The 26,875-nt window shown below is 37.2% G+C and overlaps 1 long non-coding RNA gene across 1 annotated transcript in view; it reads right to left on the bottom strand.

Moving 5' to 3' along the window:
• The window catches only part of LOC129644653 (uncharacterized), a 31,443-nt gene extending 10,925 nt beyond the window's left edge, over positions 1 to 20,518 (bottom strand). The window contains exons 1-3 of the long non-coding RNA XR_008710911.1: positions 20,168 to 20,518; positions 18,077 to 18,173; positions 9,790 to 9,962 (exon numbers count right to left, since the gene is read on the bottom strand). This is a non-coding gene — a long non-coding RNA (uncharacterized LOC129644653). The remainder of the gene's footprint in view (positions 1 to 9,789; positions 9,963 to 18,076; positions 18,174 to 20,167) is intronic.
• Positions 20,519 to 26,875: the final 6,357 nt, after the last annotated feature.

Genomic DNA, 26,875 nt, shown 5'->3' with positions numbered 1-26,875 from the left:
CTGTGAGCACACACCTATTGAGAGCCATCAGAATCAAGCAGCCTTGGGCAGAGGCTCTGCATTTCAGTATAGAGCTCAGACTCGGCAGGGTGCTGGCCAATGAAGGCCTCAGGGTTAAAAGAACCTAGACAGCCTGTGGATTCTCAGATCTTTCTCTCCAGAGGGGGCCCTTCTGGGCTTCCCTGTTCCTTCCTGCCTCTGATGCCTTGGAGGACTTTCTGCCTAATTGCAACTTCCTATACTGGAGTGAACTGCCTTGAAATGTGATCTGTTTAGAAGCAAGGATTCTGAAGCTGAATGATTGTTGTTAAAAGTACTACAAAGGCGGAACAATACAATTGAGAATGAGTGTGTGGTCTCATACAAAAGTCCTGGAGCTCTTTCTTTATGGATTGAAAGTCTGTATTTTCCTTGACCTAGAATTAAAGTGACCTCATTTTCAAAAGTAAGTAAGCCAAGAAATTTGATAGTGCTTGTTTGTCCTAAGGGACGAGGTTGTATAGGTTAAAATGGTACAGAATACACAGTTCCAGATAAAGATGGGAGTTTGTGGAGATTGAGATGAGAAGTATGCTACTAGTGACAGGAATCTTCCTTACTCCAGTGAAACACTTCAGAAGTGGCTGGGCCTGTGCATGTCCAATTTACTATTAATATTTTTTCTTTGAAAAATTGATTTGTGTTCAAAGATAATTTCCCCTTTTCTGGTTCACTCTCAAAGAGACTTTTTTAAAACTTAATTTTGGGTGAAGTGGTTAGATTTTTTTTCAATTCTGAAATTTTTAAAAGATGCTCACTCTGGGTAAAGTTTCATGTCTTTGAAAGATAATTTAAAATAGCTTCTTAATAGGTCTCAAATGTCTTCTTAACTTAAATATTTATACACAAGATCTTGCTGAATTCTTTAAACAGAACAAAAGAACCAGCTTATATACCAAGATATTCTAGGTCCTGTAGATAATCTTGGAAACGAATCCTGTGATTCTCAGTTATCTGTAGGTGGTGCAGGGGTAAAGAACCTGCCTGCCAATGCAGGAGACACAAGAGACATGAGTTTGACCCCTGGGCCCAGAAGATCCCTTGGAAAGGAAATGGCTACCGTCTCCAGTGTTCTTGCCTGGAAAGCTCCATGGACAGAGGAGCATAGTGGTCTACACTGTAGTCCATGGGGTCACAAAGAGTCAAACACAACTGAGCGCGTGTACACACACACACACACACACACACACACACAACTGTGTATATGGCACTCAATTTATTCCTTCCAGGCAGCAGGCCTGTTTCAAAGAACCCTTCCATTTCCTTTACATTTTGACCAGTATGCTCTTCTCTTTGGTTTATCTGCTTTTTCTTATACATTCAAACTACGCAAGTATATTCTTCATTATGTTCTAACAATCAACTCTCTTCAGTTTCATATCTTTCATTTTAAGTAACTGAGGTATGATCTGATTTCACATATCCCCAGATTAAGCACAAATACACACACACACATAAACTAAGATAATTTTAAGAACTTTTATGTTTTCCTAGACCCTAGTTTCTGAGCTTGCTACAAACCATGGAGGGACAGGTATGTGCCTGTGCTGCCTCCGCCCTCGATCCTCGAGAGAGGGGGACCTGCATCTCTGTGAACTGGCCTTCTGTTGAAATTGCTTCTCTAATGATGTGGTTTTTAACTTTGCAGTTGACAGATTCCATCACCCTCTCACATCCTGCCTTCACTTTTGCTTCTCTGCAGCATTGTGGTGTTGCCCATACCGCTCTGAAATTCTGGAGTCTTCTCTGACAACATGTTTCATACTTCTACTTCTTCACATGCTGTCTTTCAACTTCTTCTTGCTCTCTAGCATGGATATCACCCAAATATTCTGCATTTCTTTGTTTCTTCTTTTCAACACCCTCACCCTTCGTGATCTTACACACACAAGTTGGTTTTGATTTCTTCACAGAAATGGGTCCCAAATGTTCATCCTTGGGCTGATTTCTCTAAGACTCATTTTCCCTCATTCCTACTGGGAATTTCTATCTAGTTATCTTCTCAACAGCTTTCTGCCTGAGATACATTTGCTTTTTTCCCACTCTATCAGTCTAAATCCTACCTATTTTCTAAAACTCAGTTGAGATATCAACCCCACTGTGAAATTCTCCAGTTTAAATAAACTCTTCATCCTTTGTGCTATTTTGTACTTATTTCTGAAATATATCACAAGTGTTCTTACACTTAGTAAATGTGTTTATCACTATGAAAAGTGAAGTGAAAGTGTTAATCACTCAGCTGTGTCTGATTCTTTACAAGCCCATGGACTGTAGTCTACCAGGCTCCTCTGTCCATGGAATTCTCCAGGCAAGAATACTGGAGTGGGTAGCCATTCCCTTCTCCCAGAGATCAAACCCAGTTCTCCTGAATTGCAGGCAGATACTGTCTGAGCCCCCAGGAAGCCTGTTTATCACTACAACAGCATTTTTAAATTTACTGAAGAAAAAATATTCCAAAAATGTAAAGTTAAATATTTTAGTTAGAAATCATTTTAGTAATACCCATGTAAATGTAAGTGTATATTAGAATTAGACTAATATAAATGGTCCAGATTTTTTTTATTAGAATTTGTGAAAATGCTAACAGTAGTAAAATGTAATGATTTTAAAAGTGAACCAAATGACAAGATTGGCCTTAGTCTGAAAGTATAGATACCCTTTCCAAAGAATTTTCTTTACTGGAGATATTTGGTCTATATATTATGTTTAAAGCTGAGTCAAATAATCTAAATATTAAAATGTAAGGAAGGCATATTCCTTTAACATCAAAAGGATATCATCTCTATGTGAGATGCATGTATTTCACAGAAATTCTCAGTTATTAATGTTGCTACAAAATTTACATTTTAATAGCACCACAAGAATCAGGGTATACACAAAAGCAGCCTCCATAAAGAATAGGTAACAACTTTATGTGGCAAAATATGAGGCTGTCTTTTCATTCTCCCAGTGTTCATTTATAATTTAATGCTCTGATGCCATTTCACTGTGGGGGGTGGGGTGGAAAGCCAAAACACATACCATGCTTGCTGCTAATTCACATCTTCATTCAGGTTTTGTTTACCTGGTTTCTCATCCCAACCTAATATGCTAATGTGTTATTTCAGTTTGGTATTGATATAATACTACATTATGAATCATTATCAATAGCCCAGTTGGCATCTCCATGTGAGTTCAAAATAAGCATGTCCTATCTCATTGCAATTGTAATGCTGGTTTTGTGGTAACATACATGCTAGTGCTGTTTGTCAGATACTTGTTGTCATAAATATATAAATGCATCATGTCTGTGGACCAATGACACTTCCAAAAATGCTATACAGTAATGTACAACCCCCACAGCAGTGTGAAGGGACCCAGACAAGGCACCATTGTGTAGAAGCTGACCCTCAGTTTGTGTATTTACCTATTGTATTTGCATTTGTACCTATTTTATGGATGACACCTATCTCATAGACCTTTTTAAAGCACATGTGAAGTAAATATATCCCATGATTTAGCATCATTATTCAGTACATCTTAGTTTTCTTTTCCTCAGGAACACTTAAGAAATTTCCAGACTCACTCTTGTCAAGAACATTTTCCTAAGGTTTGAGCTCAGAGATCAATACTTTTTTCTATAAAGTATTAGATCATGCATATTTTAGGCTTGTAGGCCTTATGTATAACCTCCACTGTGACTATTTAATTGTGTTATAAAAGTTGCCACAGACTAGATAACATGCATGTGAATGAGCATGACTGTGTTCTAATAAAACTTTATTTGTGAAAAAGAGAGGGCTTGATTTGGCCCATGGGCAATAGTTACTGACCTCATTTCTTCATTAATACATGCAAGAGTTATATTAGACTATTTCAATTATGTTTTTATGCCCTGGACCCAGACAAAGAGAGTTGCCTAGTAAGGTCACTTGATTTAATTCTTTATGAAAACTCACTTTGTGCTTCTATTAAGGCTGAGGGTAGAAGAAACCTTCTGAAGGCTTCTCCTTGATGATATATATCTCTAAAACTTTGATCTTTCCCTTTCTTCCTTATCTGTGGTCCAAACTGATAATTTTTATTTCTCTTAGGGAGAAACATTTAACTTCTATTGAGATTATTTAGACATTTTTGCTTATTTTATGGAAAAATTTTTGTAAATATGTTTCATGTAAGTAGCCCCAAACCGTATTTTCTAAGCTAATCTTTTCTTTCTAATCAAATGAAATGTCTCAGACCAGCATTCTTCCTATTGTGGGGTTTCACAGTGCCACAGCTTTTGAGGCATTTCAAAAACCTTATATCCTCATGATCTGCCACCCTGTGAATTCTTGCTCAGGCAAAATTATCAACCCTATTAGAGCCTGGAGCTGCTGTTCTACAAAGTGCCATTAACTAGACTTTGAGGCCTGAAGCAATCTTAAAAGAAGGCTTTGGGACAACGTAGGCAGTCCACCATGTACCATAGGACAGAAGTTAATTTGACTTTCATAATTAAAAAAAAAAAAAAAGCAATATACTGTCCTGAAGTTTCCCAGCCCTGGGCAAGGATGCTTACCAAAGTCCATCAATATGAGAATAAAAGTTATTTTGCCATTTTAAATCATGTCCTTTTCTCAAGGGGTATTGGCTATATCTCACTCATTCTTCATTCAGAAAGAGTTATTTCTTTGTTTTAATCTTATTATGGATATAGAAGATCTAATGCATAAAACAAGGCAACTGAAGTCAAAACAATAATATTCAATATATATAGAAAATTGCACGCCAGCAGCATAACATCAAATATCTGTTTTAAAAAAATGAGAAATAGATCTAGTGATAGGTATGAATATACAACTTATTGTATTGTTCATTCCATTGAATTAAGTAAATGGGAATCATAGATATGTGACGGAGGAATCTGGTGGGCTGCAGTCCATGGGGTGGTGAAGAGTCGGACACGACTGAGCGACTTCACTTTCACTTTTCACTTTCATGCATTGGAGAAGGAAATGGCAACCCACTCCAGTGTTCTTGCCTGGAGAATCCCAGAGACGGGGGAGCCTGGTGGGCTGCCATCTATGGGGTTGCACAGAGTCGGACTCGACTGAAGAGACTTAGCAGCAGCAGCAATTAACTACTGCAACTTTGTTTCAGAAGAATAAGGACATGAGAAATAAAAAAAGATAGACATTTAAGTGAAAATCAAAGTAACATATCCTTCCGTTAGATTTTGTACTATCACTCTGGATTTCAGGGGCTCACAAAAACAGAAAACAAGGCTGTAGAGATTATCTCAGCGTGGTATAAGCACCCCTCACTTACACCTGGGGCAAGGTACGTACTGGCATGGAGGCAGCCTTGCTTTGGAATCGTTTTCATGCTACACTAGTCTACTCTTCACACTTTTTGTTCTCGACAAGTGGTTATTAATGCAGAAAAACCATGTCCCATAACCTGCTAAGTTCAATGTGTCCTTACTGCTTTCATGGCTTGTACTCAGTTGCAGCAAAACTTTGTTGCTAGGCTTATTTGTAGCATATTTGTAAAAAAAAAAAAAATTACATGATTGATTCCCAGGTAGAAAACAAACAAAAAAATGCCAAATACACAAAAGGGCATTGGAAAAAGAGTGTCCCTCCCCAAAGGTTTATCACCTAGAGTTATTATATAAACACTAATAAGATAATGATGATCAACTGCTTATTTTTTATTGCATCTTCTGAAAGGAATATTAATGTTATCAGAAAGCATAATCACAACTTTTTCTAATAGAAACGCTTCTCAGCTCTGAGAGTCTGTAACTCTTAGGTAAATGTATAGAATGTCAGCAGTTTCTGAAAGGAGCTCTCATAAATTCACCCTTTCCCAGGGGCTTCTGGGTCTTCCCAGGTTCTAGTGGGAACTGTATAGCTGAATTTATTTCTAGAACTAGTTGGAAGATAATCTGAAATTCAGACACTTTAGAACAGGAAGATGCTAGCATCTTTTTCCACAAAGACATCTTATGGTTGGTGTTGTAGTCGATTATTACAGTATGAGAACCATGTGGAGCCCAGTGAACAATGATTTCCGCTTTCAGGGACTGACAAGGATGCTGTTACCAATGAGCAAAAGTCGCCCATTTTGCTTGTAACTGAAGTGCTGTCACGACCGTATCCAGACACAGACTTACTGACAAACGCCTATTAGGTGCCTAGTATGTGTCAAGCATTGCTTAAGCAGATGAGACATATCAGTTTTAAAAAATACACCAGAAACAGTTCCTTGAAATGCCCATGAACTAAACAAACCAAAAGTTCAATGTCAGTTTGTATGTTATTTTCTTCACTGTCAACCTAGTGTATTCTTCACTAAAAAACAATGAGAAATTCCTTGTTTAGTCTACTTTCATGTTTGGTGACGAACTGTTTTTCAGCATTTAGACTACTGACCTAAAAATTAGATTATTACCTCAAAATAATTATTTCATTTTCTAATTTTTTCTCTTATTAATGAAACGTGCACATTGTTGTTTTTTGCGCATTTTCAGATTAATTTTGAGTTCCTTTATTGTTTATGCATATATTATATTTTTTCTTTTAGTTTTCTATATATTGTAACAAAAACAAACTCTTTTAATTTCTGGAGAAAAATACCCATCTATCTATTTATCTGTCTATCCATCCACCCATGCTCTATGAATATTTTTGAGGACTCCATTTACCAGTGCTATGTTCCCATACCAGCCTAATCTGGTTATTGAATGTAATTTTACTGATTGAAATTGCTTTAGGTCAGAAGTCCTTCCCTTTCTGAAAGTGCATTAGAGAATTTCTAATTGACAAGCTCCGAAATTTGTTTTATATTCCGGTAGAATTTTGCCAACAAAGAAAATCAGGGAAGGGCTGAAACAGCCATGGCTCCATGAAGCTCAGATGACACTTGTGCAAAATGAGCTTCAATTCAGTTGCGTTTATGAGTAAGAATTAGTTTTCTGGCCTTTGGCTCCAGATGATGGACTGCTATAATTAGACTTTAAAGTCCTGCATGTGATTAAATCTGGGATCCTTTGATTGTCCTCATCAAAATACATTATACATATTTTGAAGTTTTCTCAGTATTCGCCTTCAAGCTTTTGTGTTTCTCTTTTTATGTTTTCTCAAACAGTTTAACAGGATGTCTGTTTTGAGTCCCATAAATATAAATACCTTGGGACTTTTTAAAATAAATGAGATAAGAATTAGTATGATGGCTCCTCTCCTGATTTTTTTAATAGGATGTTATGATATTTGCAAAAACTTCTAAGGTTCATAAACTTGGTACAGGAGAGGAAAAGTTTAGAGAAAGCTTACTGTATAAGAGGAAGTTTTTCCAGCATCGAAAGATAAAGAAGGCAAACCGTCCTCCCACAATTAAAAAGGGACAAAGCCAGTAAAGTAAAATATCTTTTTCTTATGCACAGCCCCTGGAGTATTTTACTTGCTTAGGAAGTGTTCATTAGGTTAGAATTATAGTTGTGTGATAGAATTATAGATAATTATATAATGATATAATTTATTATGATAATGAAAATGCCTCAGAGCTGGTGAACAAGTAATCAGCAATATTAAGATTTTCCTGGAGGTGTCTCTAATTCCAACATGCCTTTTTTTAAATTTTTATGTAATATTAATTTTGTAAGAATATGGCCTTAATAAAAGCAAATGCTAAAGAAATGAAAAGAAAGTGGTGCATCCTATATATTTATATATATATATATATATATATGCATAAATGCTTTTTCCTTTTTTGTTTTATTGCGGTAAAATATACATAATATAAAATTTACCACTATAAGCATTAAGTGTTGAGCTCAGTGTTATTAAATTGCATTGATATTGTTGTACAGCCATCACATCCATCTCCAGAACTTTTTCTTCTTCCCACACTAAATTATAACTTCCTATTCCTGTCTCCTTCTAGCCCCTGGCAGCCACCGTTCTACTGTTTGTCTCTGTGAAGTGGACCACTTTGGATATGCAGTATAGGTAGAATCATAAACTACTCTGTTGTGATTGACTTATTTACTTAGCATAATGTCTTTAAGGTACCTGCTGTAGTGCGTATCAGAATTTCCTTTTAAAGGCTGGATAATATTCCATTGTATGTGTCTACCACATTGTTCTGATCATGGACACTTGATTGGCTTCTATCTTTTGGCTATTGTGAATAATTCTGCTATGAACATGGTTGTACAGATATCTGTTTGCCTTCCTGTTTTCTTTTGAGTATAGACCCAGAAATGGACTTCCTGGATAAAATAATTCTGTTTTCATCAGTTCTTTGTGGAACTACCATACTGGTTTCCACAGGATTTGCACAGTTTACATTCATGGGTTCAGTTTTCTCTGCACTGTAGCCAACCATTTTTACTTATTTTTTGTTTTTATTTTCAGTAACAGTCATCCTAATGTTGGTAGGGTATCTCAGTGATGGTTTTTATTTGTATCTTGCTAATGATTAGTGGTATTTTTTGATTGTTTGACATGCTTTCAGTTGTTTGACAAACAATCGATCAAAGCATTCTCTTATAATCCTTTTTCATTTTGTAAAATCATTGGTAATCTTTTTAAATTTCAGATTCTGTTTGAAACTATTTTGTTGCTGAGGTTGTTCAATCTGGCTAAAAGTCAGTTTTATTGGCTACAGAATCAAATCTTGCCTTCATTGTTTCTCCCTATTGACTTTCTAGTCTCTTATTTTGTTATGTCTGCTCTAATCTTTATTATTTCCTACTTTCTGCTACCTTTGGGTTTCTTTCCCTGTAAATTCTTCTTTGATCTATTTAGAGGGTGTTGTTTAATTTCCACATAATTGTGCTGCTGATTTCTAATGTCATTCCACTGTGATTAGAAATGATTTTTTCTAATAATTTTATGATGTAAACTTTTACATTTATTGAATTTTATGATGTAAACTTTTACATTTATTGAGACTTATTTCATGGCACAGGAGTCCTGTCCCTTAGGATGTTCCACGTGCACTTGAGGAAAATGTGTGTTTGGCTATTGTTGGGTAGAATGTTCTCAATGTGTCTATTGGCTCTAATGAGCTATGTGATGTGATGTGAAGTCGCTCAGTCGTGTCTGACTGTTTGCGGCCCCATGAACTATAGCCTACCACGTTCCTCTGTCCATGGGAGTTTCCAGGCAAGAGTACTGGAGTGGGTTGCCATTTCTTTCTCCAGAGGATCTTCCCAACCCAGGGATCGAACCCAGATCTCCCGCATTGTAGGCAGATGCTTTACCATCTGAGCCATCAGGGAAGTCTAATAAGCGAGCGAGTGAAGTCGCTCAGTTGTCTCCGACTCTTTGCGACCCCATGGACTGTAGCCCACCAGGCTCCTCCATCCATAGAATTTTCTAGGCAAGAGTACTGGAGTGGGTTGCCATTTCCTTCTCCAGGGGATCTTCCTGACCCGGGGATTGAACCCAGGTCTCCCGCATTGCAGGCAGACACTTTACCGTCTGAGCCATCAGGAAATCCCCTAAAGAGCTAGAATATTATTCAAAGCGTCCATTTCCGTGTTGATTTTCTGTTTGGCTGCATAGTTATTATTGCAAGTGGAATATTGAATTCCCCTATTGTTACTGTATAGGCACTTGTCCTTTCAATTCTTTCCATGTTCGCTTTATCTCCGAGGTCTGATGGGTGATCTTCACGTATATACGGTCTTTTAAATGTGTTCAACTTAGTTTTTCACAAGAACACACATTTGATTAAGAAATACCTGGGTGAATCACATAAATTCAAAACCAGTCTCACCTGTCATAAGCAAAGTTGTGTGGAGACAGCACAACCAAGTCTAGGCAAGCATGCAGCCGACTGGTGGGAGGAGACACAGGCCTGTTCCGGAAAAGGGGTCGGGGGCTGTAAGCTTGCTGTGCGCCTTGGATGTCAGCTGTCGCGTTTTGCAGAGAGAGTCCGCGGTATGTCACCTGAAGGCAAGAGTAATTCAAATACAGTTGTTGACAACAGAATTGTAGAAGTAGACTCAAAACCAAGAGAAAATTGTAGAGATGCTGAAGACGAAACTAGAAACCTCAGAACGCACAAGGATGAGATGGTTTAAAAATACTGCAGCTAGGGGGCTGATGTTGCATCTGTTATGTAGAGTCCAGTATTATTTCCCACTGAAAAGTTCAGACTGAGAATGGCAAATCTAGTAAATTATAAAATTGACAAATACAGATTCTTTTTTTAAACTGGCAATTTTCTGATTTTCTTTTTTTATGGGAATATGTTACTGTTTGATTTGTTTTTTAAACTATGCCCATGTTGCTGGAAAAAGTCAACTATGTTCCTGCCTGAGAAAATGTTCAGAGCATGTTTATCCTCCTGCTAAGCTTCCTGGGTGAAGACCTGGAAGATGGTCTGTGGTGGCGGCTGGCATCTCCCGTAGCACTCTTCTCAGTACCTTTTCCCGGAGAGATTGTCTTTGGAAATCTTTTAATCTGTCTACTACGGAGTTCACTTTTAAAAACATAACTCTTATCAGAAGTGTTTCTTGCTTTGATCCTAGAGATAAGAGCAGTTCAGATGGCTTTCTACCTAGATAAAGTTGTATTTGGAATTTTAAAAAGTCATGTGGTTGGACTGTGCTGTTACTGTGGGCCGTGATACTAACACTGGGTTTACCTTGCGGGTGCAAATGAGTTTTGAGGGAGAAAAATTTAGAAGTAATTAGAAATGCTTCATAAATCATCTAGAGATAAGTCACTTAAATTGCATCTTTTAAAAATTATTTTTAATTGGAGGATGATTACTTTGCCATATTGTGATGTTTTTTGGCATACATCAACATAAATCAGCCAAAGGTATACATATGTCCCCTCTCTCTCAAACCACCTGCCCACTTCTTTCCCAATTTCACCACTCCAGGTTGTTACATAGCACCAGTTTTGGGTTCCCTGCATCATACAGAAAATTCCCATTGGCTGTCTGTTTACATAGGGTAGTGCATAGGTTTTACTACTACTCTCTGAAGTCATCCTACACTCTCCCAAACTTTAGAATCTAATTTTTTAGTTGGAGTTTTTAAAGAACATGACCAAGCTATAGAATGCCAAATTACAATACTTTACAAATGGGATCTCAGTTGTACTTTAGGGAAAAACTTGTCAAATTGTTTGAAGATTTCAAAGGTGATGAAACATGGAAAATGGAACTAGCTGATTCTACTGGAACACAATAGAATGCACTTGAAAACTTAGTTGTAGTGTGGATGATTCCACAGGAAAACAATAAAGAAACTTCACCATTTTGGAAATGTCAAGTTAGTGCATATTGTAAACAGTAATATTTTTTTTTTCTGAAAAAGACCCAAAGAAATTATTCTTGAACAAAGTTTAACTGATGCTACCAAGTTCTGTGATAGCAAACATATTCCTCTACAAAAATTTAAAACAGCTGAGGAAAGAATATAATGGTAGGGATGAACCTTTGAAAATACTACTTAAGAAAAAGGAATTTGTTGTTTAGTCACTCAGTCGTGTCTGAATTTTTGCAACCCATGGATTGCAGCACACCAGGCTTATCCTATACCATCTCCCAGACTCTGCTCAAACTCATGTCCACTGAGTTGCTGATGCCATCCAACCATCTTATCCTCTGCCATCCCCTTCTTCTCCTGCCTTCAATCTTTCCCAGCATCAGGGTCTTTTCAAATGAGTCAGCTCCTCGCATCAGGTGACCCAAGTGTTGGAGCTTCTGCATGTTCAGGATTGATTTCCTTTAGGATTGACTGGTTTGATCTCCTTGAAGTCCAAGGAACTCTCAAGAGTCTTCTCCAGCACCCTAAGCATCAGTTCTTCAGTGCTCAGAATTCAATATGGTCCAACTTTTACATCCATACATGACTACTAGAAAAATCATAGCTTTGACTATATAGACCTTTGTCAGCAAAGTAATGTCTGACTTTTAATATGTTGTTTAGTTTGGTCATAACTTTCCTTCCAAGGAACAAATGTCTTTTAATTTCACGGCTGCAGTCACTATTTGCAGTGATTTTGGAGCCCAATAAAATAGTCTGTCACTGTTTTCATTGTTTCCCCGTCTATTTGACATGAAGTGAGGGTACCGGATGCCATGATCTTTGTTTTTTGAATGTTTTAAGCCAGCTTTTTCACTCTCCTCTTTCACTTTCATTAAGAGGCTCTTTAGTTCCTCTTCAATTTCTGCCATAAGGGTGGTGTCATTTGCATATCTGAGGTTATTGATATTGAGGTTATTGACAACCTTGATTCCTGCTTGTTCTTCATCCAGCCTGACATTTCACATGTTGTACTCTGCATATAAGTTAAATAAGCAGGGTGACAATATACAGCTTTGATGTAATCCTTTTCTAATTTAAAACCAGTCCATGGTTCTGTGACCAGTTCTAACTGTTGTTTTTTGATCTGCAAAGAGGTTTCTTCAGGAGGCAGGTAAGGTGGTGTGGTATTCCCATCTCAGAATTTTCCATGGTTTGTTGTGATCCACACAGTCAAAGGCTTTAGCATGGTCCGTGAAGTGGAAGTGAATGTTTTTTCTGGAATTCTCTTGCTTTTTCTAAGATTTACTGGATACTGGCAATTTGATCTCTGGTTCCTTTACCTTATCTAAATCCAGCTTGAACATCTGGAAGTTTTTGTTTCACGTACTGTTGAAGCCTAGCCTGGAGAATTTTGAGCATTACTAGCGTGTGAGATGAATGCAGTTGTGCACTAGTTTGAACATTCTTTGGCATTGCTTTTCTTGGGGATTGGAATGAAAACTGACCTTTTCCAGTCCTGTGGCCACTGCTGAGTTGTGGACTACTTAAGAATATTGAATGGAGCAAACAAACATGTATGCGATTATCCTTGACTACCAGACACATTCTCTGAAAGAGAAAAAGACAAATCTTTTTTTTTTTTAATATTTTTAATTGGAGGATAATTGCTTTACAATATTGTGTTGGTCTCTGCCACACATCATTATGAATCAGCATAGGTATACATATTTCCCCTCCTTCATGAACCTCTCTCCCACCTCCCACCGCATCCCATCTCTCTAGATTGTCACAGAACACCAGCTTGGGTTTGAGCTCCCTGCATCATAACAGCAAATTCCCAGTAGCTATCTATTTTACATATGGTAATATATATGTTTCCATGCTGCTGTCTTAATTTGTCCCAGCCTCCGCATCCCCCACTGTGTCCACAAATCTGTTCTCTATATCTGCATCTCCACTGCTGCCATGCAAATAGGTTCATTGGTGCCATCATTCTAGATTGCATATATATATGTATATATATGATGTTTGTCTTTCTAACTTAATTTCACTCTGTATGATAGGCTCTAGGCTCATCTACCTCATGAGAACTGACACAAATGTGTTTCTTTTTATGCTGGAGTAATATCCCATTATGTATATGTACCACAGCTTCTTTATCCATTCATCTGTCAAGGAACATCAACAAATCTTTGAGGTAGATTGACTTACATATGGCAAGAGATAGAGAAAGAGTCCAAAAAGAGAGAGAAAAATGTAATCTTGAGGATATCAATTTGGGGAAGATATAATAAATCTAAAGGCTGACTCGAAGTAAGAAAAGGTATCTAAGTAAAAATATAAAACATTAAATACAAGTTATAAAGATAAATGAGATTTTGCTTGGAATCAAGAACAAAGACATTTTCTTGAGCAAGTGATAAAAATAACAGATTATCTACATTAATTTTATCAAGCAACTCCACTATTTAAAATGATATCAAATGCAAATAGACAAACTTTGGGTTTGATAAAGTCTTCCTTAAATGAAGATAATACATTGCAATCTTTAAGACCTATATATCCTATATTTCGTAAATATTTTAGTAACTAGCAATTTGCTCATTTTGGGTTTAATGATAGCAATTATAAACTAATGAACTTGTATTGAGTATTTGTTCCATTTTAAAGACTGAGCAGTATTTCATAGACTTAAGTTTTATTCTCACTTCATCTTTGAAACAACCTGTCCAGGATTTAAAACGTTGGTACCAAGTTAAGACTAAACTCAACTTCAGTCACTTGGAAGGTAATAGCATATTTATTTAGATACAGCTGTTTCAAAATCTTCACAGGAGGTTATGATGCTTTGATTTTTTTGCTTGAAGTTTCTGAAAACAGGAACGTATTTGACTATATAAATAATAATAGGGTCATGAACAACAAAGGTTCTCACTTCATCTGATCAAAAATATCTATTTATGAAAAAAATAGCCAATTATTTTCTAGCCTTCTGTTTTCAATGAAGGAGATTTGAAGTGTATACTTTTATTCATCTGTTTTCTTCTTTGTTTTCTGTCTCATGTCTGTAGCATTTTGGCAGAAGGCATTGTAAAATGTTGGGTATTGCAGAATTGCTATGAGGCTGGAAATATATTGAAGTGAATTCTCATGTAAGATAGCTACAGTATGAAAAGTTCAAAGAACCTACACAGTTATAACAAAACAAGAGTTTCTGACACTGGGAGAAAACATTTTTCTCAGAGTGTCAGGTTGGGAGAAAAAAGACACTTCAAAATTTTAAGAAATAAATATTTCATATGTTTTTGCTTTTTTGCTTGAATTTAATGATGAAGAATCATGCTATAGATATAAATGTTTCTGATCATTTGCTTAAAGATCTAATACATGCACTTTCTCCCCAAAGTCTTATGTAGAAACAGCTATGTACTTTCAAACTACAATAATATAAAACATGCAGTAAATTAGATTAATCTTTGTGCTTTGCTTAAAGTTCCTTTTATATATAAAGGTAAACCATACCTTTATTGTAAAGGCAGATGAATTTCCCCTAGACTAATGCTATTTTTAAAATTATTTTAAAATTAAGGACAAATATGTCTTTGACATTGGGCTTTTCTGTTGGCTCAGCAGTAAAGGATCCGCTTGTGATGCAGGAGATGTGGGTTCAGTCCCTGAGTTGAGAAGATTTTCTGGAGAAGGAAATGGCAACTCACTCCAGTATTCTTGCCTGGGAAATCCTATCAACAGAGAAGCCTGGTGGGCTACAGTCCATATAATCACAAAAGAGTCAGACATGACTAAATAACAACCCCACCAACAACAACGTCTTTGACATCAGTAGTGAGTACCTAGAAAATCAAATGTTAGAAAAATTATTTCTAGAGATTTAGAGATGATTATTACTCTGTTTTAAAATCGAGTTACCCATATATATTTTTCCTTCAGTGTCACAGATGCAGAGTTTAATCACTGTCTCTACATGATGTGAAGAGTTGAATTTCATTTTCCATTGGCTGCAAAAAGGTCAGAACAGATCTGACTGAATTTGATAAATTCGTGAGGTGAACAACATTAAATTCATTCATTGCTGCTGCGGGCTGTAGAAGTACTTAAATGGAGCAGCAGAGAGAAAGAGGACCAATAATCAGATAAGCAGAGAGCTCTAATTAAAGATGTAAAGCAAGGGGAACACAGGTTGCAGGCAACACAGGGGCAGGAAAGATACTCAGGGTCTTCAAACACAAACTCAGGGTCAAGGGATAGGAGGGCAGGTGAGTCAACAGCGTCCCACTGCTGATGCTAATTAACTAGTCATCTCAAAATGGAGTGGTAAAATAATCATTATATGGAGTCTGTGTGGGTCTGGAGTTTAGATCGGGCACAGAATAGATGATGTGTTTCTGGTGCACGTTTGGGTTCTGAGAACATGAGACTTTCCGCTTGAATATCAGATAACTCCCAGGTTCACCTGTGGGCATACTTCCCTATTGCTCAAGTGGTAAAGAATCTGCCTGGAATGCAGGAGATCTGGGTTCGATCTCTGGGTTGGGAAGATCCCCTGGAGAAGGAAATGGCAACCCACTCCAGTATTCTTGCCTGGGAAATCCCATGGACAGAGGGGTCTGGCGGGCTACAGTCCATGGGGTCACAAAGAGTCGGACACGACTTAGTGACTAACAGACACCCAGGTTCCCCAGGACAAGCTGTGCCATAGAAGGACAAGTGAGACTGGAGAGCTTTCTGTTACCATGATTAGAAAATAAAGGTACCTCGATCAGATCTCCACATCAGGTGGCCAAAGTATTGGAGTTTCACCTTCAACATCAGTCCTTCCAATGAACAACCAGGACTGATCCTCTTTAGAATGGACTGGTTGGATCTCCTAGCAGTCCAAGGGACTCTCAAGAGTCTTCTCCAGAGACATTAGTTTATTGACAAAGGTCCGTATAGTCAAAGCTATGGTTTTTTTAGGAGTCATGTATGGATGTGAGAGTAGGACTATAAAAAAAAGCTGAGCACCAAAGAATTGATGCTTTTGAACTGTGGTGTTGGAGAAGACTCTTGAGAGTCCCTTGGACTGTAAGGAGATCCAACCAGTCCATCCTAAAGGAAATCAGTCCTGAATTTTCATTGGAAGGACTGATGCTGAAGCTGAAACTCCAATAGTTTGGCCACCTGATGCGAAGAACTGTCTCACTGGAAAAGACCTTGATTTTGGGAAAGACTGAAGGCAGGAGGAGAAGGGGACAACAGAGGATGAGATGGTTAAATGGCATCACTGACTCGATGGACATGAGTTTGAGCAGGCTCTGAGTGTTGGTGATGGACAGGGAAGCTTGGCATGATGCAGTTCATTGGGTTGCAAAGAGTTGGACATGACTGAATAACTGAACTGAACTGATCTCAATTTATCCTACTTAGAGATTGCATTTTCTGGATAGGTTAATGCTTTTTTTCAAATATAGAAAGTGTCTGACTATCATTTATTCAAATATTATTTGTGCCCACTTTTATCTCCTTTACTTCTGGGATTTCTATTATGTATGTTTTAGTACAGTTAACTTGTCTCCATGGATCTCTGAGTATCTGCTCATTAATCCTTTTTGTTCAGCATTTCATACATTTGCCCCTGATTGTTCTTGACAAACTCCCTTAGGAAAAAGCTGTTTCCAGGAAGCAAGCATTGAGTCAGGTCAAATAAAGACAAGCCCTATGTGTGTGTGAGTGTGTCCAGGAACTGTAAGATGATCATAATGCTGTGCAGATGACCCTTTTGGGTAGCTCCCATCCAGGTCTTCCCCACCCCTTCCAGTGGCTAGTAGGTTGCTGGTTTTCATGAGTATTGTAGTTGCTGGGTTGTTGATTTTCAAGGCTACCATTGAGCTGGTATATCAGAATGGGGCAGATTAAAATGTCTCAGTGTTTATTGTTCAGCCATTGCCTTCTTGGATAAATATTGCTAGAGTATTGGAAGATTTGCTTAATTTTCAGAGTTGTAGTCACATTGATTTTGAATAAGTTTCTGGTGTTACCATTGCTCTTATGGAAGAGTAGATTTTTGGAAGTCTTTATTTTGCTATTCCATGCGACATTGCATCACTGATTGATTTTAGATTTTATTTAGCTTTTTAAAATGATTTACTTGGTATACAGATTTTGTGATTCTTTAGGGTTGTCATTAACAATATCAGTTCTCAGTTTCTGATTGAATTTTTAAATGCTAGGTAATGTAATTTTGGTTACTGAAAAGCTATGTAAAGCAATATATCCTCTGAAGCCCCTTTTAATGTAAAAAAAGGGCAGTTTTCATAACATTAACAGAAGCAAAGTTACCTCATTTTATAGAAAGGAGGAGACTGGTAAACATTACCAGTTCTTAAAAAAAAAAAGTCATTATAATTCTCCATTTCATCTTTGAAGCCAGTGATAACAAAGGACAGTTTACATTTGCAGAAATGGGAAATACTCACTTTATACTGTATTTTAGTAGACAGAAGTCATGTAAACTTTCATTACTGAGTAAGGATTTTCAACATTGCTCATATTATGCTTGTTATTACCATTGTTGCACTTGAAGTGTTTTCCATAAAGATAGTCTGGGGATTAAAATGGAAAGATTAAGGCAGTTTCGGTAATTTAATTTAAATGTATTTATGATGGTATTACATCAAACAGATTGTTTACTCAGCACAGTGCTAAAGTTGCTTCTTGCTTCAGAGTAAAATTTTACCCACAGTCCCAGATACAGTAAAAAAAAAAAAATAGAGGAAAAAGAAAACTCAGAAATGATCTTACCAGCCTGGATGCAGTGCGGGGACCAGAATCTAATTTGACTAGCTACGATGCCCTCGTTTTGTGAGTAGTTTCTGCTTTCTGATACGCATTGCTTCATCTCAGGAGTGAAAAAAAAAAAAAAAAAAAAGACAGATTCAGCTTAAAGAATTCTCATAGTTCAAAAGTACTTTACAGTAGAAGAGCAAAGGGATGAGAGGTTGTGGAGAAGGTCATATAATGAAAAAGGCAATGAAGTTGAGTCAGAAGGTTGGAATTTGACTCCTAGCTTTGCTATAATTATTTGTTTTTAAGAGTCAGGGGTCTCAACTGTCAAAGTTGGATTATGGTAATAAAATGGTGGATGTCATGAAATATGTGACAAAATTGTAATACTTTATAAATGGGATAAGATAGCTATCCATGTGTGCGTATGTGCGTGTGTTCAGTCGCTCAGTCATGTCTTGACTCTTTGGACTGTAGCCTGCCAGGACTATAGCCCCATGGACTGTAGCCACCGGGCTCCTCTGTCCTTGGGGATTTCCCAGGCAAGAGTACGGGAGCAGGTTGCCATTTCCTACTCCAGGGCATCTTCCTGACCCAGTAGTCAAACCCATGTCTCCTGCATTGGCTTATGGATTCTCTACCACTAGCGCCATCTGGGAATATGTCATCACACTTATTGTTCACCCAAGGAAGTTTCTGTCGGTTAACTTGTGTTTGATTTTGTTTCCCAACTCTTCCCAGCCCTTAGATGATGATTATGTATTTTAGTTTGCACACACAGGAAGAAGTTCCCATTATAAGTAGGATTCAACATGTTAAAATGCATCTCTTCCTATATCTTAAAGTATTTATATTGCACACAAAGTTCAGCTCAGAAAGTCTCTTACGTGCAGAACTGTGTCTGTAGAATATTTTGGATGCCATTAGGGTAGTTGGACTCTACCTGAGAGTTCTCAGGTGATGGATTTTCACCATAAAGAAAACATTCTCTTTCTGTGTCATCAGCTGCCCCTTTGCGGCTTGGTGGGAAGAAAGAGGATGTTAGGGAAGATGGCAATAACTTAACTTGCAGCCTGCTGTTAGGGAGCTGACAGCTGAATAGATGCTTTTTCTCAGTGGGAGACTGTTAACTTGTTGGCATCAAGTGTGATTCTCACTGAACCCAGTACAGCATTAATGGAAAGCCACAGGGGGAGGAGGGCAGGTGTGTCTAGAGCCACGCTAGGCTGCTGCTGCTACAGTTAATCACCTCCCAGTTCATGTTAGACGTTTCCCTTTCCTGCCTCTCTGAGTTCAACAAAATTGGATTTGTTCAAGATGTGACTGTAGAAAAATATTCAGAGTTTGGAGATGAGGGTTGGTGGACCAAATAAAAGAAGTTGTATCTTCCACTTCAAGAAGTTAACATGTAGTAAACATAATCATTGCAATGACTGAGAGAAATTTCTGAAAGTTTGAAGATAGGATACTTGACAAAAATATACTTAACTTCTTTATGTTTTAAATTAAAATGATACAATTTAAAATTTGATTAGAGAACAATGTAATATGAGGTCTAATTCACTGCTGACCATTTTTAAAAGGGTCTCAGAAAATAGACATAAGTGAAAATCTTTTTGCTTTTTAAAAATCTCCATTGTTTAAGCATGAGCCGACCATACTCTTTGCTTGGTGCCTAAAATAAACGCTGTATTTTTCCTCACTACAAAAAAAAAAAAAAAATGCACATTGTTGACTTCTAGCAACTTTCACCCTTAGACCTGAAATCCCCCTTTTGTCAGGCTTGTTTTTTCTGCTTCTCCCTCTCTTGTCTCTCTGCTGCCATTCATTCATCCCTTCCAAATAGGCCAGGCAGTGTGCTAGAAGCTAAGGATGCAATAGTGAGCAAGGAAACAATCCCCACTCCTGTTGAACTTACTGCCCAGGAGAGGGCTCAGGTGTGAATCAATTGTATGATGAAAAGTAAAGTTTCAGCTGTGACCACTGAAAGCAAAGTTACATGCAGCTTCTCCAAGAGCTGTTTGACATAGATTGTTTACATAAGGTGATGGCGTTGTGATTCAGCCCTTCAGCCAATAAAAATAATTCTATTATAGACCTTCCTCTTACCCAACAGTAATGCTCTCTGTCACACTGAAAGCTGCAAGAGGACAAGGAGTGGTTTTCGTACCATGCTCTCCGAGGCATCATGTATCAACACATAATCACTTTTTTTCCTCTTGGTGACAAGAAGCTGTATATTTACATACCGAAATGAACATTTTCCTTTCACGTTGGCAGTATGATAACTTGTGAAAATTTAATCACTATTATGTTGTGAAACAATCCTTAATACCATTTTCTATTTGCACATTTTATTTCCATTTTGATATTTTTGAAGAACTGTTAGAAGAATTGGGCAGCTTTCTTCAGTTCAGTTCAGTTCAGTTGCTCAGTCATGTCTGACTCTCTGCGACCCCATGAATCGCAGCACGCCAGGCCTCCCTATCCATCACCAACACCCGGAGTCCACTGAGACTCACGTTCATCGAGTCAGTGATGCCATCCAGGCCTCCCTATCCATCACCAACACCCGGAGTCCACTGAGACTCACGTTCATCGAGTCAGTGATGCCATCCAGCCATTTCATCTTCTGTCGTCCCCTTCTCCTCCTGCCCCCAATCCCTCCCAGCATCAGAGTCTTTTACAATGAGTCAACTCTTTGCATGAATGTCCCACACTTGTGACCCATGGACTGTAGCTGGCCATGTAACTCTGTCCACTGGATTTCTCAGGCAAGACTGTTGGAGTGGATTGCCATTTCCTATTCTAGGGGATCTTCCCAACCAGGGTCTTGAACCTGTGTCTCCTGCACTGGCAGCCAGATTCTTTACCACTACACTACCTGGTAATCTCTTTGTTTTATGGGGTTAATAATAATTAGATATCCTGACTGCTTGTTAGAGGGCAAGCATGGTTTTGATTTTTTCAGCAGTGATTCATGTCACTCTCATAGGGAGGTGACCTATGTAATTTATATAAAAAAAAACACTCAAATAATAATGTATTATTAATTCTTGACACAGTCACTGGAACATGGTCTGCTATTCCAAGCATGGGAGAAAAAAAGGTTAGATTTTTCTAGACTTAACCTGAATCCCTAGGTCCAGAAGATCCCTTGGAGAAGGGAATTGCAACGCATTCCAGTATTGTTGTCTGGAGAATGCCATGGACAGAGTTGCCTGGTGGGCTACAGTTCGTGGGGCTGTAAAGAGTTGACATGACTGAGCAACAAACACTTATTTCACTTTCAACCTGAATTCCATGTTATAAGTTTGATATACTTTTTTATATATATTATATAGATTTAGTTAAAGTAGTCATTGGGAAGGACATTCTTTTTAAGAAGCCCTTTAAAAGTCAGTGTAAAAAATGTTCAAAATGGGAAATGAACCATGATAGGAAGCTATAGCAAGGTTTATCACCATAGTGTACATGCATTCTATTTTTTTTTGTAATGCTAATTGAAATTGGTAGCAAGGAGATACAAATGCCTCTGTATGTTCATCGCTGTTTCAGTGATGTTCAGTTTATGGATATAATCTCTGTCCTCTTATTGAATACTTAAGTACTTTTAAAAAATTACTGCCACCTTATTAATCAACACATCTACAAAACAGGGCCTGGTATCCAGTTCTCTTTGTACAATATATTTAGTGACGGTTCAGTAATATAACATGAATACTCAACCTTGGAAAGGAACTTGGTTTTATTGAAGATGGTCATATAAAAAAATATACTTCAGGAAACATTCTTGATACTGAGATGTATTCATGACACCTAAAGACATTATGTCTGTGTAACTGAACATTCTCCATGTGGTTGACATACCAGAACTCATAACCTAGGAGAAAATATTCATACTTCTTGATGAAACTGTTATGTGATGGCATTTCTTAAAACTCTAACAGTTTAGCTGTTCACAATATTCTCCCTTCTTTATTTAATTTCAAGATATTTTGATATTTTAGTCATTTTCACTGTAGGTTATACAATGAGAGACTTCACACGTTTGGTTAAAGTATTCTACTTTACCCTGTACAATTTAGTTCTCCACTTGTTTATTTCTTAAGCATTTTGATTTCCTAGAACCTTTGAAAGTTTTTTATCCTTTTGTTGTGACCACGATCTGGTAGTGGTTCATGCAATTCCACTTAAAAATAGTTTTGATTTTGCCTTTCCATTGTAATGTTTCCTCCTCTTCTCTGCAACATGAGAAGAGACGAAAGTATTTGGAGAGTTTTTTCTTTTTTTTTTCTCCTTTTTTTGCAGTTACATGCAGTTTTACCTTAAGAGGAAGAAAGGGAAGTGAGAGGCAAAGCAGAACTTTCTACAAGTTCTTCAATTGCGTTTAAATTATGGTTCAGTTTGGACAAAAAATGTGATTTACATACAAGATTTTAGGCATCTGTTGAGTAAAATGAAATATATCTGTAATCTGCTTAGTACATTATATTTATCAATATATCATACCTTTATTACTTGGTTGAAACACTATTAAGTTCACTCTCATTTCATGTGCTTAAATATTTATAGGATGTACTGCTTCCTATGCCAATCTGTGATTATATGTAAAAGGGAATTGCCTGATACTAGTCACATAACTTGGTTTAGACCTATGGACTAAGTAAATACAAAATACCATATTAGGTTAGAAAGTTCTCCTTTATTATGCTAGAATTAGAGAATTAAAATAAATCCTGAGCTTTAGTCTATGTTCTAATGATAGGCTTTGTACTTTGTCTATGTTATAAAGACATATTCTTGAATTATGCTGTATTGCATTATATTATGGGCTTCCCTGGTGGCTCAGATGGTAAAGAATCTGCCTGCAATGCAAGATACATGAGTTTGTACAATGAGGAACTTATTTACCATATATAGCAATCAAATACATTTCTGAACAAACAATTGAAATATCTGTAATTTGTTGGCATAATTTTTATAGATAAAAAATAAGGCTTTTGTAGACAAAATTGCATCCAGCAATCCTATTTTATTTCTGTGTCTTTTGGTGAGAATAATTCCTAGGTTTCTTCTGGAAATTTTTTAAAAATATACATCCTATTTTCAAATAGAAATTATATAAATGTCAGGTTAACATTAATTCATGATACAACTTTTTGAAAAATATTTTAAGGGGAATAATAGAGGCTAGTATTTGTAATCTTGGGAAAATCCTATTTTTTTTAATTTAATTTTATTTTTTAAACTTTACATAATTGAATTAGTTTTGCCAAATATCAAAATGCATCCGCCACAGGTATACATGTGTTCCCCATAAATAAGAATTACTTTAAAAATCTATTAAGTCATTCTTGTGAGTTTATAGGTACTTGTATAGTTCTTAAATAAATTCTGATGTAATATTTTAATTTTTGCTAAAAAGAAAAAATGGGCTTTCTCTTGTACATGTTTTTGAAGTTGATGGTTTGTCAGTTTAACACATTAGAATCTTCCTTTTATATTATTTTCATCAGTTGCACAAACTGTCTCTTAAATTAGTTTCATTTAACAACAACAACAACAAAAAAATCAACTCTTAGCAAGGCATAAATTCCCAAGTTGGTTCCTACACATACTTAATAGATGATGAAAGTGAAAGTCGCTCAGTCGTGTCCAACTCTGCGACCCCATTGACTATATAATTCATGAAATTTTCCAGGCCAGAATACTGGAGTGGGTAGCCTTTCCCTTCTCCAGGGTATCTTCCCAACCCAAGTGGATTCTTTACCAACTAAACCACAAGGGAAGCCCAAGAATACTGGAGTGGGTAGCCTATCCCTTCTCCTGGGGATCTTCCTGACCCAGGAATCAAACCAGGGTCTCCTGCATTGCAGGCAGATTCTTTACCAACTGAGCTATCAGGGAGGGCCAATAGATGATATATTTAGCAAAAACAAACCACTTTGGGAAGATAGGAAAGGGGCAGTATCGTAAAATATAAAGGAAAATGCTATTTTGAAAATTCAGAAATGTCCTATGTTGATTTACCAATTCTTTTTTATGGCATCTTAACAATATTAGTATGATTAATATTTATAATAAACCTTTGAAGCCATTACCCTAATTTACTGAAGAGAAAATTGAAGCCAAAGTCACAAACTTGACAGATGCCCCAGAGGTGACAAGTGGCAGAAGTGAGACCCCGGCATCTGTCTGCAGAGCCTGTACTCTGAGCCCCTGCCGATATGGCCTCCTGGGTCGGGGTGAACTCCTAACAGACTGCTTATTGGGCTCGTCACAGGGTTTACCCTGTCCACGCTATGGTTCAGTTCAGTTCAGTTCACTCACTCAGTCGTGTCCAACTCTGCGACCCCATGAATCGCAGCACGCCAGGCCTCTCTGTCCATCACCAACTCCCAGAGTTCACTGAGACTCACGTCCATCGAGTCAGTGATGCCATCCAGCCATCTCATCCTCTGCCGTCCCCTTCTCCTCCTGTCCCCAATCCCTCCCAGCATCAGTCTTTTCCAGTGAGTCAACTCTTCGCATGAGGTGGCCAAAGTACTGGAGTTTCATCTTCAGCATCATTCCCTCCAAAGAACAACCAGGGCTGATCTCCTTCAGAATTACCTCAACTCTAAAACCGAGATGATTTCTCATGAAGTGTTTCTGGTGAAATGAAATGATAGATGTGAGTCACTGAGCAGGGTACCTGCCTTCTACTATTATCTATTAATTTTGTTCAACTTTAAGTTAAAAACAAGTAAAATCTTTGAAAATGTTGATGTAGATTTGGCCATAATAGAACTGTTACTATTAATTTTATTTTGATTACAAGTTTCTATTTATTACTAAGTTAAAAATAAAAAGTGACATAGCCTTCCATAGGACTGATAGCATGGTGGCTACTTGCCAGCTGTTTGACTTAAAGCACATTTCTTAATCTCCCTGTGAAAGAAGGAGGATGATAAGAGTATTCTAAACTTTCTATATTCAGGTCAGAAGGCATTTTGGAAAAATAGAAAATTTACCATATAAATGGTATTACATTTTCCACTCCATCTTTAACATTAGGCGTTCCCCAAACAGGCAAGAATAAATCCTGGAAACTCTACTCATCTATCTTAACGGTCTTAATTAAACCTATTGTTGATTTGTCTTTCTTAAACGTATGGATCAATATTGATTTCAATATTCAGACGAGAAATACATTTAAAAGCTTTTTAGCTATTTGTAACAAACACCCTTTCCTGCTGATGACGCTGTACAAGGTTGGATGGAAGCCTCTTTAATTGTGTACGTTCCATTAGCCCCTTTAATTCTGTTTGTAGTAGTGAAAAATTTGAAAGCTGCTTTGATCTGTAGTTATTAGCTAGACAAAATTCCAAACTGAGATTTAGCCATGTGTTACATAAAGCTTCTGTCCAGTGGAAAATCCTCAATTACCTTAAGAGCTTGCCTCACATTTACAGGGCCTTCTCTTTTAATAAAATCCAAGCTTCTATAATCCTGGGCTGATTCAAGCAATTATTTATGGTGGTATTACCTCATACTCACTCTTTCCTCAGTGAAGTTCATGTGTATCAGGACTGAGTCGTGTGAGCCATTGGGCTTGAACATTCCCCTTCCTTTGCTATAACCAATAAAATGCACTTTCTTGAGATCACACTTCTTTTTCTTTTTGGATTAGATGCAGTATTCTTTCACTCTGCATGTAGGGAAAAACAAAACAAAACAAAAAGAGAAGCCCTATGCATTCCGGGATTCTGGAATGTTTCCATGTTATTAAAGTTTACGCTTCTCGGTCAAGATAGGATTATCAATTAAGTGCAATTAAAGATACACATCTTCATAAAATAGGTTAATCAGTTGGTTTTAACAGCAGAGTGTTCATCACTCAATGTGAATTCTACCAGTACGGGAAGACAGTGTGCAAAATACCCTAATAGCACTTCTATCTCAATGATGAGCTATTATTTATTTGTAAGCTATTTTGTTCATTACCAATCTCTTGTTTTGTGATTAATCTACTCAGAGGCCACCACATTGATTTTCTTGGTGACATGAGTAGTGTTTTTGAAGCTAAACTTAAAATTCTCAATTCTATATGTTTGGAAATTCTATGGGTTTTAGATAATAAAGTTCTGCTAATATGCCTATAATGCATTTCTTTGTAGTTTATTGTAGTTTATTTCTGTGGGAGTTGCAAACAATGAGGGCAGTTTAATAACATCGTTTATAGACATTTTACAATACTCCACTGAAAATACTTTAAGAGAATATTGCAGCTGAGGATCAGTCTTCAGGTATTCACATTCATAACTAGCAAAGGTAGAAGTTAATTATGGTCATTGTGCTTTCAGTAAAATTATTAGTTGGGTAACAAATCCTTGTCCTCTTAAATAAGGCTAACTTTTTGAAATCCCTGGTCTCAGTTTGTTTAATTTCCTACCCTTTCTTCTTTTCTCATATTAAATTTTATTACAAGCTTTGGAGGAGGGCTAAAAACATTGCAGGAGAAATAAAACCAAGAATCTTAAAGTTTTATGGAAGTTCTAAACTTTTCTGGGTATATGATATACTATTAGGGCCTGGGTAGTCACCAAGCTGACCTGAATACTTGTAACATCTCTATCCCCTTGAACTGTTGAGTCACATTCTCCAAAGGGACACTGATTAGATGTCTGAGCTCTCTGAAGAAATCTTGGAAAAGGCTCTAAATTTATAGAGGGTTATAAAGACAGCAGAATTGTGTGGCTGAAAGTCATGCTTGAATTCCAAAGGCTGTGAACTTGGATAGGTACCTGGAGGACTACATCATAACATAGAATG

Source organism: Bubalus kerabau, chromosome 2 (assembly GCF_029407905.1).
Source record: "Bubalus kerabau isolate K-KA32 ecotype Philippines breed swamp buffalo chromosome 2, PCC_UOA_SB_1v2, whole genome shotgun sequence".
Lineage (NCBI taxonomy): Eukaryota > Metazoa > Chordata > Mammalia > Artiodactyla > Bovidae > Bubalus > Bubalus kerabau.
This window is presented reverse-complemented; position numbering and strand designations above follow the sequence as displayed.